This window comes from Oncorhynchus mykiss, chromosome 8, assembly GCF_013265735.2.
Source record: "Oncorhynchus mykiss isolate Arlee chromosome 8, USDA_OmykA_1.1, whole genome shotgun sequence".
Taxonomy (NCBI): Eukaryota; Metazoa; Chordata; class Actinopteri; order Salmoniformes; family Salmonidae; genus Oncorhynchus; species Oncorhynchus mykiss.
The window spans coordinates 35936133-35957823 of NC_048572.1; the positions used below are offsets into that span (position 1 = coordinate 35936133).

The 21691-nt window shown below is 44.4% G+C and overlaps 1 protein-coding gene across 1 annotated transcript in view; it reads left to right on the top strand.

Moving 5' to 3' along the window:
- The first annotated feature begins 274 nt into the window (after positions 1–274).
- The window catches only part of LOC110529869 (serine/threonine-protein kinase PAK 5), a 114874-nt gene continuing 93457 nt past the window's right edge, over positions 275–21691 (top strand). The window contains exon 1 of the mRNA XM_021612500.2: positions 275–454. The gene's annotated coding sequence lies outside the window, so the exon portion shown is untranslated. The remainder of the gene's footprint in view (positions 455–21691) is intronic.

Genomic DNA, 21691 nt, shown 5'->3' on the forward strand with positions numbered 1-21691 from the left:
GTTTCACCTACAGCCCTTCACTGTCATTCAATCATCTCAAATGTTAAAGAGGGCGTTGCATTGACTATACTGCGACCACGTCTTACTGTTACACTGAAAACGAAATAATAACCCAGGCTACATTATTTATTTTAAATTCAATTTGTACTACCCCCCTAATATTTCCCGGCCGAATCCTCTTCCAACGTCCGACCGCGGGCCACTCTAGAAATACAGGTGCTCTAATTTCTGACGATCGCTCCAAGCCCCACTCCTCTCCTCTCCACAACACCCCGGATGTAAGCCTGCACACAGCGGTTGCTCCATACCGTATCGTACGGCGCAGCTCAGTAGCACCACCGAGAGACATTAACATGGCGCTGACAGCCACATAACGGTACCCACCATAATAATCCTAATAACTAGACCAAATACAGCGGCGGGACATGTGAGCGGGTCAACCTCAAGACAGCAGGTAGGTGCAGTTCTAGTATTCGAGAAGCGCTCTGCGATGTGCCATTTTGTGAAATATGTCATGCAGAAAACCGCTCTCTTTAATAGCGAAATAAGGGTTAGCTCCGTTCCTCCCAGTTAATAACCTAGGCTGATAGTTCTACAGTTAAACACCACGGGCACTGATAGCCGTTTGTTCTTCTCTACAAGCCAGTTGGGAATAGTCTACATATGTCGTTGGGAGCGAGCGTATGTTACTGTATCATGGCTACAGTCTGTGGGGTTGAATACGTGCTACAACCGCTGTCCTTGGTGTTGAAACGGGGTGCGCACCTCGCTGCGAAATGCTGTCTGCATTGTGTAGCCTAAATAGACGATGGTCAGTGGCTGCATTTGTGGTGAAGCGTTCAATCAATGGAGTCTTAACGAACGCGGATGTGTGTTTGTTGCCAGGGGGTCATATTCATAAGCAGTGTTTGACATGATCCTTGATGCCATTAAGGATGTCATTTCACCCGACGGACCGTGTAGGCTATGTATGATGATTGTGGTGACGGAGATGAGAGTACAGCAGGCTACAGTAGGCGGTTTGGTTGAACAGATGGTGAGTTCAATGTTTCTCCAGGATTAGAAGGTGATTGGAGGGAGAATTAAAAGTGGTATGCTGCTGGGGTCTAGCTCTTAGCCTAATCCTGCTATAAAGAACTGGATAGAAGGCTAATTTACATAGGAACCGAACGCAGCCTATTCCTCTTGAGTGTCATTGGCACATAGTAATGTTGCAAATCAATGACAGGTAGGCCTAAATAATAATAATAATAATAATGTAATTACATTGTAATAGTCCTTTTTATATATTTGACCAGTTTTAGTGTGTAGATATGTATGTGTTCATGCAGCTATTTTGGTGTGACTGTTTTAAACTGATGTCATGTGCCTCATCTTCAGGAGAAGGCCTTGATTCAATAACACTACTACTACAGTGGCACCATTCTCTCTTTCTGTACCCATCCCTGTCCCTGTCCAACTGTCCCCAACACTCAGACAAGGATCCCTATGGCAACCCGGGGCAGAGGCATCTGACCTCCTAGATTGTGCGGCTCTCTTTTATTTTTCAAGTGTTCTACTCCGCTAGCCAGCACCTCGCCTGAACAGGTGTGCGTTTCTTTCTCCTTCAGATTAGCTGGAGCAGAGACCCCAGGCTGGGCCACTCGCGCTATATATACAAAAATATGTTGACAACCCTTCAAGTTAGTGGATTCGGCTAGATATGCCACACCCGTTGCTGACAAGTGTGTAAAATCGAGCACACAGCCATGCAATCTCCGTAGACAAACATTTGCAGTAGATTGGCCTTACTGAGGGCCTCTCGAGTGGTGCAGTGGTCTAAAGCACTGCATCGCTACAGACCTGGGTTCGATCCCAGGCTGTGTCACAACCGGCCGTGACGGGGAGTCCCATAAGGCGGCGCAAAGTTGGCCCTGCGTCGTCCGGGTTAGGTTAGGGGAGGGGAGGGCGCTGAAGCAACTCTTTGTGGTGGGCCAGGTGCCTGCAGGCTGACTTCGGTCATCAGTTGAAGTGTGTTTCCTCCGACACATTGGTGCAGCTGGCTTACAGGTTAAGCAGGCGGGTGTTAAGAAGCGCGGTTTGGCGGGTCATGTTTCGGAGAAAGCACGACTCGACCTTCACCTCTCCCGAGCCCGTTGGGGAGCTGCAGCGATGAGACAAGAGGGAGTGAAACACAAAAATAAATAAATAAAATAATTGCCTTACTGAAGCGCTCAGTGACTTTCAACGTGCCACTATCATAGGAGGCCACCTTTACAACAAGTCAGTTCATCACATTTCTGCCCTGCTAAAGCTGCTCGGTCAACAGTAAGCGCTGTTATTGTGAAGTGGAAATGTCTAGGAGCAACAACGGCTCAGCCGTGAAGTGGTAGGCCACATAAGCTCACAGAACAGGACCGTCGACTGCTGAAGCGCATAACGCGTAAAAATGGTCCTTCTTTGGTTGCAACTCTCACTACCGAGTTCCAAAGGGCCTCTGGAAGCAACGTCAGTACAAGAACTGTTCGCAGGGAGCTTCATGAAACGGGTTTCCATGGCCGAGCAACCGCTCACAAGCCTAAGATCACCATGCGCAATGCCAAGCGTCAGTTGGACTCTAGAGCAGTGGTAACACGTTCTCTGGAGTGATGAATCCCACTTCACCATCTTGCAGTCCGTTGGACAAATCTTGGTTTGTTGGATTCCAGGAGAACGCCACCTGCCCCAATTCATAGTGCCAACTATAAAGTTTGGTGGTGGAGGACTAATGGTCTGGGGCTGTTTTTCATGGTTCGGGCTAGGCCCCTTAGTTCCAGTAAAGGGAAATCTTAACGCTACAGTATACAATGATATTCTAGACGATTCTGTGCTTCCAACTTTGTGGCAACAGTTTGGGGAAGGCCCTTTCCTGTTTCAGCATGACAACGCCCACGTGCACAAAGCGAGGGCAGAAATGGTTTGTCGAGATCGGTGTGGAAGAACTTGACTGGCCTGCACAGAGCCCTGACTTCAACCCCATCGAACACTTTAGGGATGAATTGCAACGCCGACTGCGAGCCAGGCATAATTGTCCAACATCAGAGCCCACAGCAATGTTCCAACATCTAGTGGAAAGCCATCCCAGAAGAGCAGAGGCTGTTATAGCAGCAACTCCATATTAATGCCCATGATTTTGAAATGGGATGTTCGATAAGCACTTTTGGCCATGTAGTGTAAAATAACGTACACACAAACACACGCACAGTCGCTGGTTATCCGGTCGCTAATGTATTCAGCAGCGAGCACAACAGCTTTGCATAATGATCAAAGCTAGAGGGTGCTCTGCATGCAGTAGCCCTAATAATAACCTTTGAAGTTATCAGAACACTCATTCCACTAATATTAGACTCTAATACTACAATATAGTAGGCATAGGCCGATAGTATAGACCTGTTTATGTGTGTCTTGCAGTGGTAGTATAGGGCCTTGGAAAATGAATACACATGAATTGCTATATTTGGCCTGTGGCTATACTAGGCTATCATGGTGTATGCATGCCTTAAGGATGTGTCTCTGAAATATTCATGGACTTCACGTTGTGAAAGACCACTCATCCAGTTGCTTCTTTCACAATTACTTTGTATGTCTGTAGCATCTTTATCACTGTTGATACAGTAGGAGGGGAGATTACAGTGTTTTTTCATATGTAGTAATCGTGGGAATATTTTTTGAATGGTTCATTTTGTGTGTGTATGTGTGTGTGTGTGTGTGTGTGTGTGTGTGTGCGCGCGTGTATGTGTGCGTGTGTGTGTGTGTGTGTGTGTGTACGCCTCTGTAAGACTGGAAGTTTGAACCCAGTGTGTCTGGGAGACAGAGATCGATTCTGATGATGGAGGGAAAGATTGGAGGTGCATGTAAATGAACTAGACCCAGATAGAGGGGAGGAGGCAGAAAGGAGAGGGAGAGAGAGGAAGAAGAGAGGAGACAAGGGTAACACCGAGGAGTAGAGAGGAGGAGGACAGAAGGATGAGAAGATGAGCAGAGAGGCCTGTCTGGTGAGAGAGGACAGAGTGAGTGCGACAGACACGTCTTCATAGGTCACAGATTTGCATATCTGTGTTTCACTGTGCTTGTGCTTTTTCAGCATGGCCCTCTCTGTGTGTGTGTGTGTGTGTGTGTGTGTGTGTGTGTGTGTGTGTGTGTGTGTGTGTGTCATGACTCGGTATGTGTGTGTGTCATGACTCGGTGTGTGGGTATGGGTGCATGGCATGATTCGGTGTGTGGGTGTGTCGCATGACTCGGTGTGTGTGCCATGACTCGGTGTGTGTGTGTGTTCTGCATGACTCAGGGGGCTGTAGCAATGCAAATGTCACGTGGGGTTGGACCATGTCTGTCCCTCTACCCAGCCAGCCAGCCAGAGGAGAGCTCCACTCAACAGTAACCTAGTTATTCCCTCTCCCTCTAGACATCAATTTACCCCCCCCCCCCCCCCCCGGGTAAGATTATAATTGGGAGAGGGTAAACTGATCCTATATATGTGCAATCTACTTTGATTCAACACTACTGTATTTGTGGCAGAGAAGACTACTGTCTTTGTAGCTCCAATGATTCAGTCGGTGGGGGTTGTATTGGGATCAGAGTGCACTGATGAGGGGAAGTGTGTGTGTTTATGTCTTTGAGAGTAAGATAAAAGCTGGAGAGAAAAAGAGCAAGTGTGTGTGTGTGTGTGTGTGTGTGTGTGTGTGTGTGTGTGCCAGTGGGCTGGGCGTTGGGGGCTTAGCATCAGAGGGCAGTGATGAGAGGGCTATTGGAGCCTGAATACCAAGGGAGGCCCTCAGGCTATGCTGCTGCTGCCCTGAACTGGCATTACTGCTCTGCCACTCACTCCCTGTCCTAGGGAATTACTGTTTCAGAGTGTGTGTGTGTGTGTGTGTGTATGTCTGTGTGTGTGTGACTGTGTGTGCGTGTGTGCATGCGTGCTTGTGAGAGAGAGAGAGGGAGAGAGAGAGAGAGAGAGAAAGAGAGAGAGAGAAAGAGAGAGATAGAGTGTGTTTGCGTGTACATGTGTTTGTATGTGTGGTGTAGGCCTCACTCAAGTCTACCCAATCACTAAACCGTCTGGTAACGTGCGAGTGAGTAAGTGTGAGCGTAATTCCAGTGTAATCGCTATTAAAGCGATAGCCGTTTAGAAGGGGCAGGTTTAAAAAGACAATTGGTCTGGATGTTGTGTCTCGCCTCTGCAGTACTCCATAGCAGTTACATAGGAAATCCAGTGAAGCACAAAACTGCCTCGTGTTTTCATCAATCAAAACACCTTTGAAATCTAGAGTAAGAACACCTGCTGGGAAAGCCATTCAGGGATTTAAAAAACATCCAGGCCATTCACAAAGCGTAGGACTAGGGGTGCTGATCTAGGATCAGTTTAGTCTTTTAAATCATAATGAAAAAGAGGGGAGCTGAACCTAGATCAGCACTCAATACTTTGCAAATATGGTCTTGGTCTGTGTTCCATTAGTCTGAATGGGGCTCTAAAGTTTAGGCCCAAATCTAAAGGTAAAACAGAGATGAAACTGAAATGATGATATTTTTCAGGGAAACAGTAATGGTGTGTAATGCAGGTTGTTTTACTATGCAACATTCAAGACCATGTTAACCTACTCAGCTAAAGCCTAGCCCCTAGACATTATCTCTGGGAGCTAACACAAGTCTCAGGCAAGGTTACTTATCACACAAGCCAGCAGGCCTTTTGGGGGCCCTATGTGAGATTTGGTTGGGGGGCCCCCCATCTCATGGAAAAACATTATTGAAAGTGGAGAGAAAATGTTTAGTTTTAAAGTTAATTTTCTGTAAGTCTGCAAATCTTGCTATGGGACATTTTGCAGTTTTAAGGGCCCAGTGCAGTCAAAAACGTGATTTTATTGTGTTTTATATATATTTACATACTATGACTTTGGAAAAATACTATGAAATTGTGAACATTATGATAATGTCCTTTTAGTGTAAGAGCTGTTTGAAAAGGCCGCCTGAAATTTCAGCCTGTTTTGGTGGGTTGGAGTTTTGGCCTTCCATTGTGACATCACCATGCGCTAAATTTGTTAATAGACAAATAAGAAAGAAAGAGTTCCAAACCTCTCTGCCAATAACAGCCCATTTTCAGTAGTCCCCTCTCCATTCAGACCACTCCCAGACAGTCCTAGCAAAATGTTTGCTTAAGAAATTCCTCTTTGCTAAGAATCTATTTTTGACCATATGAATTGAAAAAAAATCACAGTACATTTTGCGATGGTGCGGAGAGAAAATGCTGCAATTTTCTAACACATTTCATGCAATTCTACTCTTTTTGCCATGGGGCAGAGAGAACATTTTTTTTCTGTTTTAAAGCTAATTTCCTACAATTCTACACATTTTGTAATGACTTAGAATAGTTAGCTGACATGGCTAATTGAGTGACTATCAGTGACTGACATAAGAAGAAAAAACTGCTGATACACAAACAAATGTCGAAATTGCACCCGGTGTATTCTACTATTTTAACTCTCAATAGTAAGTTGAGGCCCCGACTGCGTCCACCCCCCCCCCCCCCCCAAAAAATAGGCAACACTTTACTTGACACCCAGAGTCATAACCATGTCATAACAGCTGACGTAACTTGTCATAATCTGTCATAATATGGTCATAACACAGTCATAACACATATATTTACACCCGTTATGACATAAGAGTGTCAAAACCCACAAAACCTACCACACAAGGCAAAACATTCCATTATTACACCACAGCCTACTTGTCAACAGTATGTTTATGTTATATAGCATTTTCTGAAATTGACCATATTCAATTGTCATTGTAATTGCACACAAATTGATGTCAGACATGCACCTACCCCAGTGCTCTGTTGCTGATGACTGGGATGAATGCAGGAGCAGATTTCAGGAGCAGAACAAGACACCCTTTTTTGACTGATGACTGACATAAGGACATGTAGATGATAGGCCTGGCTTATTTGACTATGTTGTCATAATGCTTCTTCCCAGTGTAAGCACATGGGTCATGACATGATTATGACCATATTATTCCAGGTTATTCCAGGTTATGACCATTTATGCCAGCTGTTATGACACGGACATGTCATAACATGTTAGTGGTGTCAAGTAAAGCGTTAACAAAAGAGGTTAATATATACACCAAACATCGGGACCACCCCCCCATTCGAACACCGGATGCGAGCAAGGCCTTATCACCTAACATCAGTACCCAACCTCATTAATGCTCTTGTGGCTGAATGGAAGCAAGTCCCGGCATCAATATTCCAACATTTAGTGGAAAGCCTTCCCAGAAGAGTGGAGTCTGTTATTAGCAGCAAAGGGGGGACCAACTCCATATTAATGCCCATGATTTTGAGTTGAGATGTTTGACGAGCAGGTGTCCACATGCTTTTGGTCATGTCGTGTGTGTATATATGTTTAAACAGTACCAGTCAAACGTTTAGACACACATACTCATTCAAGGTTTTGTCTTTATTTGTACTATTTTCTACATTGTAGAATAATAGTGAAGACATCAAAACTATGAAATAACACATATGGATTCATGTAGTAACCAAAAAAGTGTTAAACAAATCAAAATATATTTCAGATTTTAGATTCTTCAAAGTAGCCACCCTTTGCCTTGATGACAGCTTTGCACACTCTTGACATTCTCTCAACCAGCTTCAATTAACAGGTGTGCCTTGTTAAAAGTCAATTTGTGGAATTTCTTTCCTTCTTAATGCATTTGAGCCAATCAGTTGTGTTGTGACAAGGTACGGGTGGTATACAGAAGGTAGCCCTATTTGGTAAAAGACCAAGTCCATGTTAAAGCAAGAACAGCTCAAATAAGCTAAGAGAAACAGCAGTCCATCATTACTTTAAGACATGAAGGTCAGTCAATCCGGAACATTTCAAGAACTTTGAAAGTTTCTTCAAGTGTAGTCGCAAAACCCATCAAGCGCTATGATGAAACTGGCTAATCAGCCATTAACTGCACCTCAGATTGCAGCCCAAATAAATATTTCACAGAGTTCAAGCAACAGACACATCTCAACATCAACTATTCAGAGGGGACAGCATGAATCAGCCCTTCGTGGTCTAATTGCTGCAAGGAAACCACTACTGTGGACACCAATAATAAGAAGAGACTTACTTGGGCCAAGAAACACGAGCAATAGGCAGTAGACCGGTGGAAATCTGTCCTTTGGTCTGATGAGTCCAAATTTGCGATTTTTGGTTCCAACCGCCGTGTCTTTGTGAGATGCAGAGTAGGTGAATGGATGATCTCTGCATGTGTGGTTCCCCCTGTGAATCATGGAGGAGGAGGTGTGATGGTGTGGGTGTTCTTTGCTGGTGACATTGTCTGTGATTTATTTAGAATTCAAGGCACACCCAGTATGGCTACCACAGCTTTCTGTAGCGATACGGCATCTAGTTTGCGCTTAGTGGGACTATCGTTTGTTTTTCAACAGGACAATGACCCAAAACAGACCTCCAGGCTGTGTAAGGGCTGTTTGACCAAGAAGGAGAGTGATGGAGTGCTGCATCAGATGACCTGGCTCTCAACCCAGTTGAGATGGTTTGGGATGAGTTGGACCGCAGAGATAAAAAAAGCAGCCAACAAATGTGGGAACTCCTTCAAGACTGTTGGAGAAGCATTCCAGGTGACTACCTCATGAAGCTGGTTGAGAGAATACCAAGAGTGTGTAAAGCTGTCATCAAGGCAAAGAATGGCTACTTTCAAGAATCTAAAATATATTTGGATTTGTTTAACACTTTTTTGGTTACTACATGATTCCATATGTGTTATTTCATATTATTGATGTCTTCACTATTATTCTACAATGCTTATGCCTGGAACCGGCCATGCACAAGCGTACAATAGATCCCTGAACCAACTTCGCTACACAGTCAAGGCACATCTTGACTACACTCTGGTCATAAAGGCCTTATTATACATATTATAATTTCCCATTTAAGTCTGTTCTTTAAACTAACTTCAAGCGTACTCCTCGCGTAGCAGTAGATTAGGGATCCTATAGGATCGTAGGCCGAGCCTTATGCACATCTAAATGCCAGGAGGTCTGCACAAGGCTATTGTAAGATATGCCTGGGCATTCTTACAGGAGTAATTAGAGGTTTCTATTGTTCACCTCTGGGAGACTTCTCTACCTTTCCTCTCCATACCTAATATACCCCAGGCAAGCAGATGGTACCATAGACGTCTTGACATGCTATATCTGCTGCCGCTAAACACCATCCTGTGTGAATAGCTGTGATATTTAGCGTTCCATGATGGCGACATTGCTTTGCCACAGAACACGTCTCTCTTATTCTCTCTCATTCTTTCTCTCGCTCTGTAACTCTCTCTTTCGCTCTCTCTCTCTCTTTCTCCATTGATTTTTAATGAATACATTAACACTGAGTGAATTATCACCTAGTCTAGTTTAATACAGTGCGATGTTGTTGTTTGATATGCACTGTGTTGTAGGCCCTACTTGCGGAATAGAAGTTCCTGATAAGGTTTTACAAGATGCACCAAGGTCGTGCATCACAAATGCAGGTTGTTGCGATGCACAGCACCGTTTTGCACCCTGTTTCCTGTCTAGGCCTACCCGTTTCACACGTGGTGTCCTGTCTGAACATAGCAGAGTAAGCTCTGTAACATCAGAACAATTCCAGTTCTAGTTTTATGACCCCCACATAGCTGTCTGTACAAGCTGAACCCTAATGAGCATTTACAACAACGTAAAACAAAAATGTCCTGCGATCCTGGAGATTTAAAGTGACTCATTAATTAGAGAACAGAAGTATGGCATGGGGGACCTCTTGTATCATTGCAATGCCATCACTGAGTCAGCTGAACTCAAAGCTAATACATTTGAACAAACGTTTTATATTCCATTTCACATTGTACTAGTTCCAAGAAATATCCCCAGATAATGGTGTATATTGGAGAAATGGAATAGATAGCCCAATCGGCCAATTAAGTAGGGGAAATGAGTTGGACTGAAAAGCAGCATGCAATTCTCTGGAGAGATGGAGGTTGACATCAGTGCCCTAGAACATTCAGTCATCCCCTTCTCTTCTTCTTCCTCCTCCTCCTCTCCTCCATCCTCCTCCATCCTCCTCCATCCTCTCCTCCTCTCTCCATACCATGATAGAGAACATTGTAGGAAAAGATGTCTACAACTCTCCGCTCAGTGTATAACGCAGCATGCACATAGTTGGCTTGTCTGGTCAATCAAGTCTTGTGTTGTATTTTACACTGATCTGAGATCCAATTTGAGGCCAGCGAAGTGAAATATTTGTTGTGTCCTTACAGCTCAGTTGTGTTTCTCTCTCCCTGTTCTTGACATGAAGAGATCCTTGAAGAGACTGAAGATGCACAGTCTACTACCACTCCGTAATACTGTCACATCACCAATGCTTAATCTTTACAACATGGTCCAAATGAGGATGTGGGCTTTGCGACAAACCTACTACACACTGCTAAGCAGTGGGCACAGTCGTTAATTCAACATCTATTCCACGTTGGCTCAACATCGTTTCATTGAAATGACGTGGAAACAATGTTGATTCAACCAGCATGTGCCCAGTGGATACTGACCTTACATGACCCAGGCTGTGACAGTAGTATTCAAAGCCAACCATATCCCTTACCCTGACCTCACTGACAACCCCACAGCCCCTGTCACACTGCACTCATCCTCTTAGGAAACATCTGGTTGGTGCTAACGTTACAGAAACAGTAGGCTTCATGAAAAGCCACACATTTGTTCAAAATAACATCCCAAACATTGGCAGCATCTCATAACTATAGGCATACATGTCAGCGTCCCAAACATTGGCAGCATCTCAAAATGACAGGCTGGTTGGCTACGTGTCGGCCGACATATGCAAGAGTCTAGAATTCCACTTATAAATGAGTCATTTGTTAGTTGAAAATAGATCTGGTCAGCGTGACACAAGACAGATAGCCTTCAGTATGCTAAGCTAATTATACTGAACGGAATGGGTGGCTTTCTGGTTTGATATAGTTAGTTATACAATGATACATACATTGATTCATGCATGCTACGATTAACATGTTTTTTTTGTTATTTTCAACAGGGTCTTAATTCCGAGTCTGAATAGAATAGATAGTACTCTCTTCTATAATCATTATGCAATCACCAGCAAAACAGGGATGCTGTTCAAATGTCAGCTGACGTGCGATTATAAACAAAGACTGTTAACAAAGACCAGCACACAGAGATTAGAGAGGCTTTAGCAGACAGACCCTGATATCAGGAGACAGCATGACAATCCTAGAGATCCTTCCCACGTCAACCTTGACGAGCGTCTGCTGAGGATTTAGCAAACGTCCACCTGAGGATCGGCCTTATTGAGCCATTTATTTCCCGGGTTTGAAGGGTTCAAAATCAACTTGTCACTTACATCTTGCTGAATCGATTGCTTTCATTTGACTCCAGCAACAAGTTCATTCTCTTGCTTGGGCCTGATGTTTTTTCCCGGAACTGTTTGAAATGACCTGTCAAACACTCCTCGGTAATGGCTGAAATGGGCTCAATGGAATACAAGCTAGCTAGTAGCTTTGTCTGGGATTTAAACACATCATCTCAACCCTTACAGTACCAGTCAAAAGTATGGACACACCTACTCATTACAGGGGTTTTCTTTATTTTAGCTTGCCTCGGCCTGCTAACTGCTAGCTGCTAGCTGCCGGCTCCGGCCTGCTAACTGCTAGCTGCCGGCTCCGGCCTGATAACTGCTAGCTTACCTGCCCGGTACATTACTGTCCTGGTTAGTGATTACTGTCTTATTTCACTGTAGAGCCTCTAGCCCTGCTCAATATGCCTTAACCAACCATGTTGTTCCATCTCTCTCTTCATTACTCAATGCCTAGGTTTACCTCCAATGTACTCACATCCTACCTTACCTTTGTCTGTACACTATGCCTTGAATCTATGCTATCGTGCCCAGAAACCTGCTCCTTTTACTCTCTGTTCCGAACGTGCTAGACGGCCAGTTCGTATAGTCTTTAGCCGTACCCTTATCCTACTTCTCCTCTGTTCCTCTGGTGATGTGGAGGTTAATCCAGGTCCTGCAGTGGCTAGCTCCACTCCCAACCCCCAGGTGCTCTCATTTGTTGACTTCTGTAAACGTAAAAGCCTTGGTTTCATGCATGTTAACATTAGAAGCCTACTCCCTAAGTTTGTTCTGCTCACTGCTTTAGCACACTCTGCCAACACAGATGTCTTAGCCGTGTCTGAATCCTGGCTTAGGAAAACCACCAAAAACCCTGAAATCTCCATTGCTAACTATAATGTTTTCCGCCAAGATAGAACTGCCAATGGGGGCGGTGTTGCAATCTACTGCAAAGATAGCCTGCAGAGTTCTGTCCTACTATCCAGGTCTGTGCCCAAACAATTTGAGCTTCTACTTCTAAAAATTCACCTTTCCAGAAACAAGTCTCTCACTGTTGCCGCTTGCCAAAGACCTCCCTCTGCCCCCGGCTGTGCCCTCGATACCATATGTGAAATGATTGCCCCCCATCTATCTTCTGAGCTCGTGCTACTAGGTGACCTAAACTGGGACATGCTTAACACCCCGGCCATCCTACAATCTCACACAAATTATCAATGAACCTATCAGGTACAACCCCAAATCAGTAAACATGGGCACCCTCATAGAGTTCTGGGACACTGTAAAGTCCATGGAGAATAAGAGCACCTCCTCCCAGCTGCCCACTGCTCTGAGGCTAGGAAACACTGTCACCACCGATAAATCCACTGTAATTGAGAATTTCAATAAGCATTTCTCTACGGCTGGCCATGCTTTCCACATGGCTACCCCTACCCCGGTCAACTGCCAGGCACCCCCCACAGCAACCCGCCAAAGCCCCCACCATTTCTCCTCCTACCCAAATCCAGATAGCTGATGTTCTGAAAGAGTTGCAAAATCTGGACCACTACAAATTAGCCGGGCTAGACAATCTGGACCCTCTCTTTCTAAAATTATCTGCCGAAATTGTTGCAACCCCTATTACTAGCCTGTTCAACCTCTCTTTCGTATCATCTGAGATTCCCAAAGATTGGAAAGCTTCCGCGGTCATCCCCCTCTTCAAATGGGGTGACACTCTAGACCCAAACTGCTACAGACCTATATCTATCCTATCCTGTCTTTCTAATGTCTTCGAAAACCAAGTTAACAAACAGATTACTGACCACTTCGAATCCCACCATACCTTCTCCGCTATGCAATCTGGTTTCAGAGCTGGTCATGGGTGCACCTCAGCCACGCTCAAGATTCTAAACGACACCATAACCGCCATCGATAAGAGACATTACTGTGCAGCCGTATTCATTGACCTGGCCAAGGCTTTCGACTCTGTCAATCACAACATTCTTATTGGCAGACTCGACAGCCTTGGTTTCTCAAATGATTGCCTCGCCTGGTTTACCAACTATTTCTCTGATAGAGTTCAGTGTGTCAAATCGGAGGGCCTGTTGTCCGGACCTCTGACAGTCTCTATGGGTGTGCCACAGGGTTCAATTCTCGGGCCGACTCTATTTTCTGTATACGTCAATGATGTTGCTATTGCTGCTGGTGATTCTCTGATCCACCTCTACGCAGACGACACCATTCTGTATACTTCTGGCCCCCCCTTGGACACTGTGTTAACTAACCTCCAGACGAGCTTTAATGCCATACAACTCTCCTTCCGTGGCCTCCAACTGCTCTTAAACGCAAGTAAAACTAAGAGCATGCTATTCAATCGATCACTGCCTGAACCTGCTCGCCCGTCCAGCATCACTACTCTGGACGGCTCTGAATTAGAGTACGTGGACAACTACAAATACCTGGGTGTCTGGTTAGACTGTAAACTCTCCTTCCAGACTCACATTAAGCATCTCAAATCCAAAATTAAATATAGAATCGGCTTCCTATATCGGCTTCCTATATCGCAACAAAGCATCCTTCACTCATGCTGCCAAACATGAGTTCCCTCATAAAACTGACCATCCTACCGATCCTCAACTTCGGTGATGTCATCTATAAAATAGCCTCCAACACTCTACTCAACAAACTGGATGCAGTCTATCACAGTGCCATCCGTTTTGTCACCAAAGCCCCATACACGACCCACCATTGCGACCTGTACGCTCTCGTTGGTTGGCCCTCGCTTCATACTCGTCGCCAAACCCACTGGCTTCAAGTCTCTGCTAGGTAAAGCCCCACCTTATCTCAGCTCACTGATCACCATAGCAGCACCCACTCGTAGCACGCGCTCCAGCAGGTATATCTCACTGGTCACCCCCAAAGCCAATTCCTCCTTTGGTCGTCTTTCCTTTCAGTTCTCAGCTGCCCATGACTGGAACGAATTGCAAAAATCTCTGAAGCTGGAGACCCACATCTCCCTCACTAGCTTTAAGCACCAGCTGTCAGAGCAGTTTACAGATCACTGCACCTGTACATAGCCCATCTGTAAACAGCCCATCTATCTACCTACCTCATCCCCATACTGGTATCTATTTATTTATTTATTTATTTTGCTCCTTTGCACCCCAGTATCTCTACCTGCACATTCATCTTCTGCCGATCTACCATTCCAGTGTTAAATTGCTAGATTGTAATTACTGTTTTGTGTATTCCATGTGTAACTCTGTGTTGTTGTGTGTCGAATTGCTACGCTTTATCTTGGCCAGGTCGCAGTTGCAAATAAGATCTTGTCCTCAACTAGCCTACCTGGTTAAATAAAGGTGAAATAAATAAATAAATAAATGTAAAAGTTATACATTGTAGAATAATAGTGAACACATCGAAACTATGAAATAACACAAATGGAATCATGTAAAACAAATCTAAATATATTTTATATTTGAGAGTAGCCACTCTTTGCCTTGACGACAGCTTTGCACACTCTTGGAATTCTCTCAACCAGCTTCATGAGGTAGTCACCTGGAATGAATTTCAATTAACAGGTGTGCCTTGTTAAAATTTAATTTGTGGAATTTCTTTCCTTCTTAATGCGTTTGAGCCAATCAGTTGTGTTTGGACAAGGTAGATAGTCCTATTTGGTAAATGACCAAGTCCATATTATGGCAATAACAACTCAAATAAGCAAAGAGAAACAATCATTACTTTAAGTCATGTAGGTCAAGCAATCCTGGAAAATTTCAAGAACTTTCAAAGTTTCTTCAAATGCAGTCGCAATAACCATCAAGCGCTATGATGAAACTGGCTCTCATGAGGACTGACACAGGAAAGGAAGACCCAGAGTTACCTCTGCTGCAGAGCATGAGTCAATTAGAGCTAGATTGCAGCCCAAATAAATGCTTCACAGAGTTCAAGTAACAGACACATCTCAACATCAACTGTTCAGAGGAGACTGCATGAATCAGGCCTTCATGGTCGAATTGCTGCAAAGAAACCACTACTAAAGGACACCAATAAGAATAAGAGAATTGCTTGAGCCAAGAAACATGAGCAATGGATATTAGACCTGTGGAACTCTGTCCTTTGGTCTGATGAATCCAAATGTGAGATTTTTGGTTATAGCCGCCGTGTCTCTGTGAGACGCAGAGTTGGCGAACGGATGATTTCTGTATGTGTGGTTCCCACTGTGAAGCATGGAGGAGGAGGTGTGATGGTTTGGGGGTGCGTTGCTGGTGACACTGTCAGTGATTTATTTAGAATTCAAGGCAGACTTAACCAGCATGGCTACCACAGCATGTCTATGTGAGACGCAGAGTAGGTGAATGGATGATCTCCGCATGTGTGGTTCCCGCCGTGAAGCATGGAGGAGGATTCTGCAGCGATACGCCATCCCATCTGTTTTGCGCTTAGTTGGACTATCATTGATTTTTCAACAGGACAATGACGCAACACACCTCCAGGCTGTGTATCGGCAATTTGACCAAGAGGGAGAGTGATGGAGTGCTGCATCAGATGACCTGGCCTCCATAATCACCCAGTTTTCAACCCAATTGAGATGGTTTGGGATGAGTTGGACCACAGAGTGAAGGAAAAGCAACCAATAAGTGCTCAGCATATGTGAGAACTCCTTCAAGACTGTTGGAAAAGCATTCCAGGTGAAACTGGTTGAGAGAATGCCAAAAATTTTCAAATCTGTCATCAATGCAAAGGGTAGCTACTTTGAAGAATCTAATATCTAAAATATTTGTTTAACCCTTTTTTGGTTACTACATGATTCCATATATGTTATTGCATAGTTGTGGTGTCTTTACTTTTATTCTACAATGTAGAAAATAGTCAAAATAAAGAAAAACCCTTGAATGAGTTGGTGTCCAAACTTTTAATTGGTACTGTACTTTACAAGAAAAAAAAGAAAGCACATTTTTTTTGGATGGGTGTTAATTGTTTTGTGGACAAAATGTATATTTTAATGCAGTTGAAATGTTTACTAATTAGATTAGCTGAAATGAAAGCAACTTCTGAAAATGGTTCTAGGTTTGAGGTCTGGTTTTGACTGATGTTGGGATCTATTGGTTCTAGGTAAGAGGTCTGGTGTTGGTGGTGTTGGGATCTCTTGGTTCTAGGTATGAGGTCTGGTGTTGGTGGTGTTGGGATCTCTTGGTTCTAGGTTTGGAGTCTGGTGTTGTCAGATCTCTTGGTTCTAGGTTTGGGGTTGTTGTTGGCTGGTGTTGGGATCCAAAGACAGCTCTATGGAGTGTCAGAGACGGCTCTATGGGGCGTCCAGCTTTGTTTCCCCATAATAAATGGCATATGAATTACAATGCCCGGTTTTGCCAATGTAGCGTTGTCTGGCCTGCCAGTGGCGCAGACCGGGACAGAGGCTATGCCAGGTGTGCACTCTGAGGAGGGGGAGGGATGGGGGGATGTAATAATGTAATATTTAGTAGTTACAATCCTAAAATGCATTCTGATTTGGCACCTAGCCATGCAGTGTCATAAGGTACCGCCTTCATTACCTTGGTTAGAAAAGCTTATAGGATCCCACCCAGGGCGAGCTGAATAATTATAGCTGGCTAATCAGCATGGATATCCGAAAATGGCTGGGCACTGCCAAAAGCAAAAAAACGTCAGACCACCATGTTCGGTGCGATGCCGGCTCACCGAGTAGCCTGCTGTCTCGACCACCAAGGTTGAGGAGCCTAGCACCAAATGTAATACCCACCCATCCCCATACTGCCTGCTGATCAACAAGATTGAGAAGCACAAGGGCAATTTTACAACAAGCACCTGCACCTTCGTTACCCCAGTAACTTGCACCTGACGACCTGTTGGATCTAACCAAAACTGAACCAGTGGAAGCAGAGTTTATTGATTCTTGCTAAATTAAATCGCAACCACAGCCAGCAACAAAAAATGGACTCCACTCAGTGGTCTTCAAAGATACCTTTGTCAGCAATGCCAACTGTGCTGTTGGCACTGAAAAATGGATTTGGATGAACATTTGGGACATCTACAGCAATGAGCGAAAATTCCTTCTCCACGTATTCGGGGGAACACAGACGCAGCATGTTACATCAACAAAAAGCCCAGCTGGTCCAGCTGGCATTTGAGAGGGCCCTGACAAGTACATTTAGCCAGGAAGGAGAATGGAAAAATAAACTTCACATGAGGTTCAACACAGCATGGAGGAGGCTGCAACTCGTCTAAATGGTAAGCTACAACCTTTATGGACCTGGCCGCCGTGTCAAAATGTTTCATTCATTGGTTATCCTTCATGTAAGGCTACTGGTTCTTTGGCCAATTTCTTTATGTAATTGGCTGGTGTTGGGATCTCTTTGTTCTAGGTTTGGCGTCTGGTGTTGGGATCTCTTTGTTCTAGGTTTGGCGTCTGGTGTTGGGATCTCTTTGTTCTAGGTTTGGCGTCTGGTGTTGGGATCTCTTTGTTATATGTTTGGTGTCTGGTGTTGGGATCTCTTTGTTCTAGGTTTGGTGTCTGGTGTTGGGATCTCTTTGTTCTAGGTTTGGCGTCTGGTGTTGGGATCTCTTTGTTATAGGTTTGGTGTCTGGGGTTGGGATCTCTTTGTTCTAGGTTTGGTGTCTGGTGTTGGGATCTCCTGGTTATGAGAAAGGTTTGGGTCTCTCTCTATCTGGTCTCTCTGGTTTCAGATCATTGGCTACTTTTCTTGTGGGTCTACTGATATATATCCTAAGATTTGTAGACCGCTGGTTTATAGGGTCCTATTTAAGCTTAGTCGCTGGTGATGTTTGGGGACATCAGTGTTTAGTGCTAGCTGTGTCATCATAGCATTAGGTTAGCTGAAGGTTATCACTTCAAGTGTGTCGCTGCTAGTGTCAGTAGACCCAAGGCATAAAGATAGGATGACTTGCATTTGTTAGCATACCAATGACACTGTCTCTCATAACACTTAATTGAGACCAAGGAATTCTTCCCCTATAAACACTCCCTGCTCTCTCTTTCCTCTTTCTCCTCCCGCTGCTCGCTCTCTGCCCTCTTTCCTTTTGTCTCTCCTCTTCCCGTGCCCTCTCTCGCTGTCACTCGCTCTCCCTCTCTCTCCCCTCCCTCTCTGTGCTCTGAGGGTATGAGAGATGCTGCATCCTCTGCTTCAGCTACAGCATCCCACACATGGAGCTCTAGCTAGTCTAAATGTAGGGTGTTTTGTCCTCCTAACCATCACATACATGACCTTCTGTGTTTGTATGTGTGTGTGTGTGTGGAGGGGGGGGGGGGGGATTCTTTAGACGGACAGGAGAGGAGAGGGTTAATTAGGTAATGATGGACATTTAAAATGCAGTCAATAGCTACTGAAGACACATGGGGAGGGAGCTGTACTGTAGCTAACATATTTATTTGTCTAGCACACACACAGATACATCCACCCTGGTACTCTAGAGATGCATGTACAAGCATAAAAGTCGATTCTGCAAAACAAGCACCACTACTGTGCATGCGTGCCAGTAAGTCAGTTTATTCTGAGCAGCTCAGAAACACACACACACACACACACACACACACACACACACACACACACACACACACACACACACACACACACACACACACACACACACACACACACACACACACACTGGCAGGCCTCTAATGACGTGGTGTATGGCTGAGAGTACAGATGCACTGACTGAATAGATTAAAGACTTCATCCAATGACACAGCTGTGCTCTCTTTGAAGCAAAGGCATGAAACTGCATGAAATTACTACAAAAGAGGGAAGCTGAGTCTTTAGAGTGAGTCTTTAGAGCGTGTGTGTGTGTGTGTGTGTGTGTGTGTGTGTGTGTGTGTGTGTGTGTGTGTGTGTGTGTGTGTGTGTGTGTGTGTGTGAAGTGTGTGTGTGTGTGACTTTATCCCACTCTGCTGTGCAGAGGACTTGGACTTACCGATGCATGTGTAAAGCAAGGCATGAACCCACAGCCACAGAGCAGTGTGTTCAAATTTACTTCGCAGCTATTTGCCAAAGGCCAAAGCAATTGGTTATTAGAGCAGTGCTGTAAATGCAGCGCTTTTATTGCCATGGCTGTCTGGTGTGAAGGGATGGATGGGGATGGGACGGCCATGCCACAAATCATGTCAGGTTCCCTGTTGCTCCAGACCTCCAGACCAGAGTACACTGTCATCTGCCTTGTTACTGTAGATCGATGCTGTAATTCAGACCTAATGTCCCTAGTTGATGATGCCACTATTTCAGGGGAAGTTGCCACTAGATGCTAATCCTCCCCTTCTCCCCACCATAATGTATTGTGCTCTATAACGTGTTTATAAACTAATGTTATAAGTTGCTCCGTCTCCACGTCACTGTGCAACCTATGAATCTCGGCTGCTCTATAGACTTAACTCTTAGCTGCGCTAAATGTTTTGCATATAGATTGCCTTGCTGTATGTATACCACTGGTATAGTGATGTAGGGTTAGGGTCTTTTTGGAGGGGCTCCAAACCTCCAGCCTCTCTCTCCCTCTCTCTCTGGCTGTCTCTCTCTCAGCTATATGCAGTAGCAGAATCCACAGGACTGAGAGTATCCAGCTCCACAGTCCTAATTAAAGCTAATTTAACCTGTATGTGTGTGAGTGTGCGCCTGTGTGTGTGCGCACACTTCTCTCCTTGTGGGTGTGTGTGTGTGTGTGTGTGTGTGTGTGTGTGTGTGTGTGTGTGTAGGATTAAAGGCAACATCCTACAGTGCTATGGAAAACAGGAGGATGCTGAAATATGGATGTGCATTGTGAATGCTTCCTTTGTTGTGAAGGCAATGACAAATGGCAAAACAAAATGGTGGATTTTTATGTACAGAAACGTTATGTGGCATAAAATTGTAATCCTTTTGGTAATGGCAGTAATCTTTTGGGCTTGTTACACACAGTAAGCTCTATTGTTTTAAGAAACAAAATACATAATCACTTTATTCGTTTTCCTGCAGGATCAGGAAGCATATTTCTGGTGCATTATTTTTCTCAGCCTGGTCACTAGAAATAGCCGTTGAGTAAGGATGTTTGAATAGACAGTACCAGTCAAAAGTTTGGACACACCTACTCAATTCAAGGGTTTTTCTTTCTTTTTTACTATTTTCTACATTGTAGAATAATAGTGAAGACATCGAAACTATGAAATAACACATATGGAATCATGTAGTAACCAAAAAAGTGTAAATCAAATAAAAATATATTTATATTTTAGATTCTTCAATGTAGCCACCTTTTGCCTTGATGATAGCTTTGCACACTCTTGGCATTCTCTCAACCTGCTTCACCTGGAATGCTTTTCCAACAGTCTTGAAGGAGTTCCCACATATGCTGAGCACTTGTTGGCTGCTTTTCCTTCACTCTGTGGTCCAACTCATCCCAAACCATCTCAATTCGGTTGAGGTCGGGTGATTGTGGAGGCCAGGTCATCTGATGCAGAACTCCATCACTCTCCTTCTTGGTCAAATAGCCCTTACACAGCCTGGAGGTGTGTTGGGTCATTGTCCTGTTGAAAAACAAATGATAGTCCCACTAAGCGCAAACCAGATGGGATGGTGTATCGCTGCAGAATCCTCCTCCATGCTTCACGGCGGGAACCACACATGCGGAGATCATCCATTCACCTACTCTGCGTCTCCCATAGACACGGCGGTTGGAACATAAATCTAAAATTTGAACTCATCAGACCAAAGGACATATTTCCACCGGTTTAATGTCCATTGCTTGTGTTTCTTGGCTCAAGCAAGTGTCTAATTCTTATTGGTGTCCTTTAGTGGTGGTTTCTTTGCAGAAGTTAAACCATGAATGCCTGATTCACACAGTCTCCCGTGAACAGTTGATGTTGAGATGTGTCTGTTACTTGAACGCTGTCAAGCGCTTATTTGAGCTGAACTCTGTGGTGTAGTTAACTCTAACGATCTTATCCTCTGCAGCAGAGGTAACTCTGGGTCTTCCTTTCCTGTGGCAGTCCTCATAAGAGCCAGTTTGATAATAGCGCTTGATGGTTTTTGTGACTGCACTTGAAGAAACTTTGAAAGTTCTTGAAATGTTCCAGATTGACTGACCTTCATGTCTTAAAGTAATGATAGACTGTCATTTCTCTTTGTTCTTTGCTTATTTGAGCTGTTCTTGCCATAATATGGGAGGAAAGAAACTCCACAAATGAACTTTTAACAAGGCACACCTGTTAATTGAAATGCATTCCAGGTGACTACCTCATGAAGCTGGTTGAGAGAATTCCAAGAGTGTGCAAAGCTGTCATCAAGGCAAAGGGT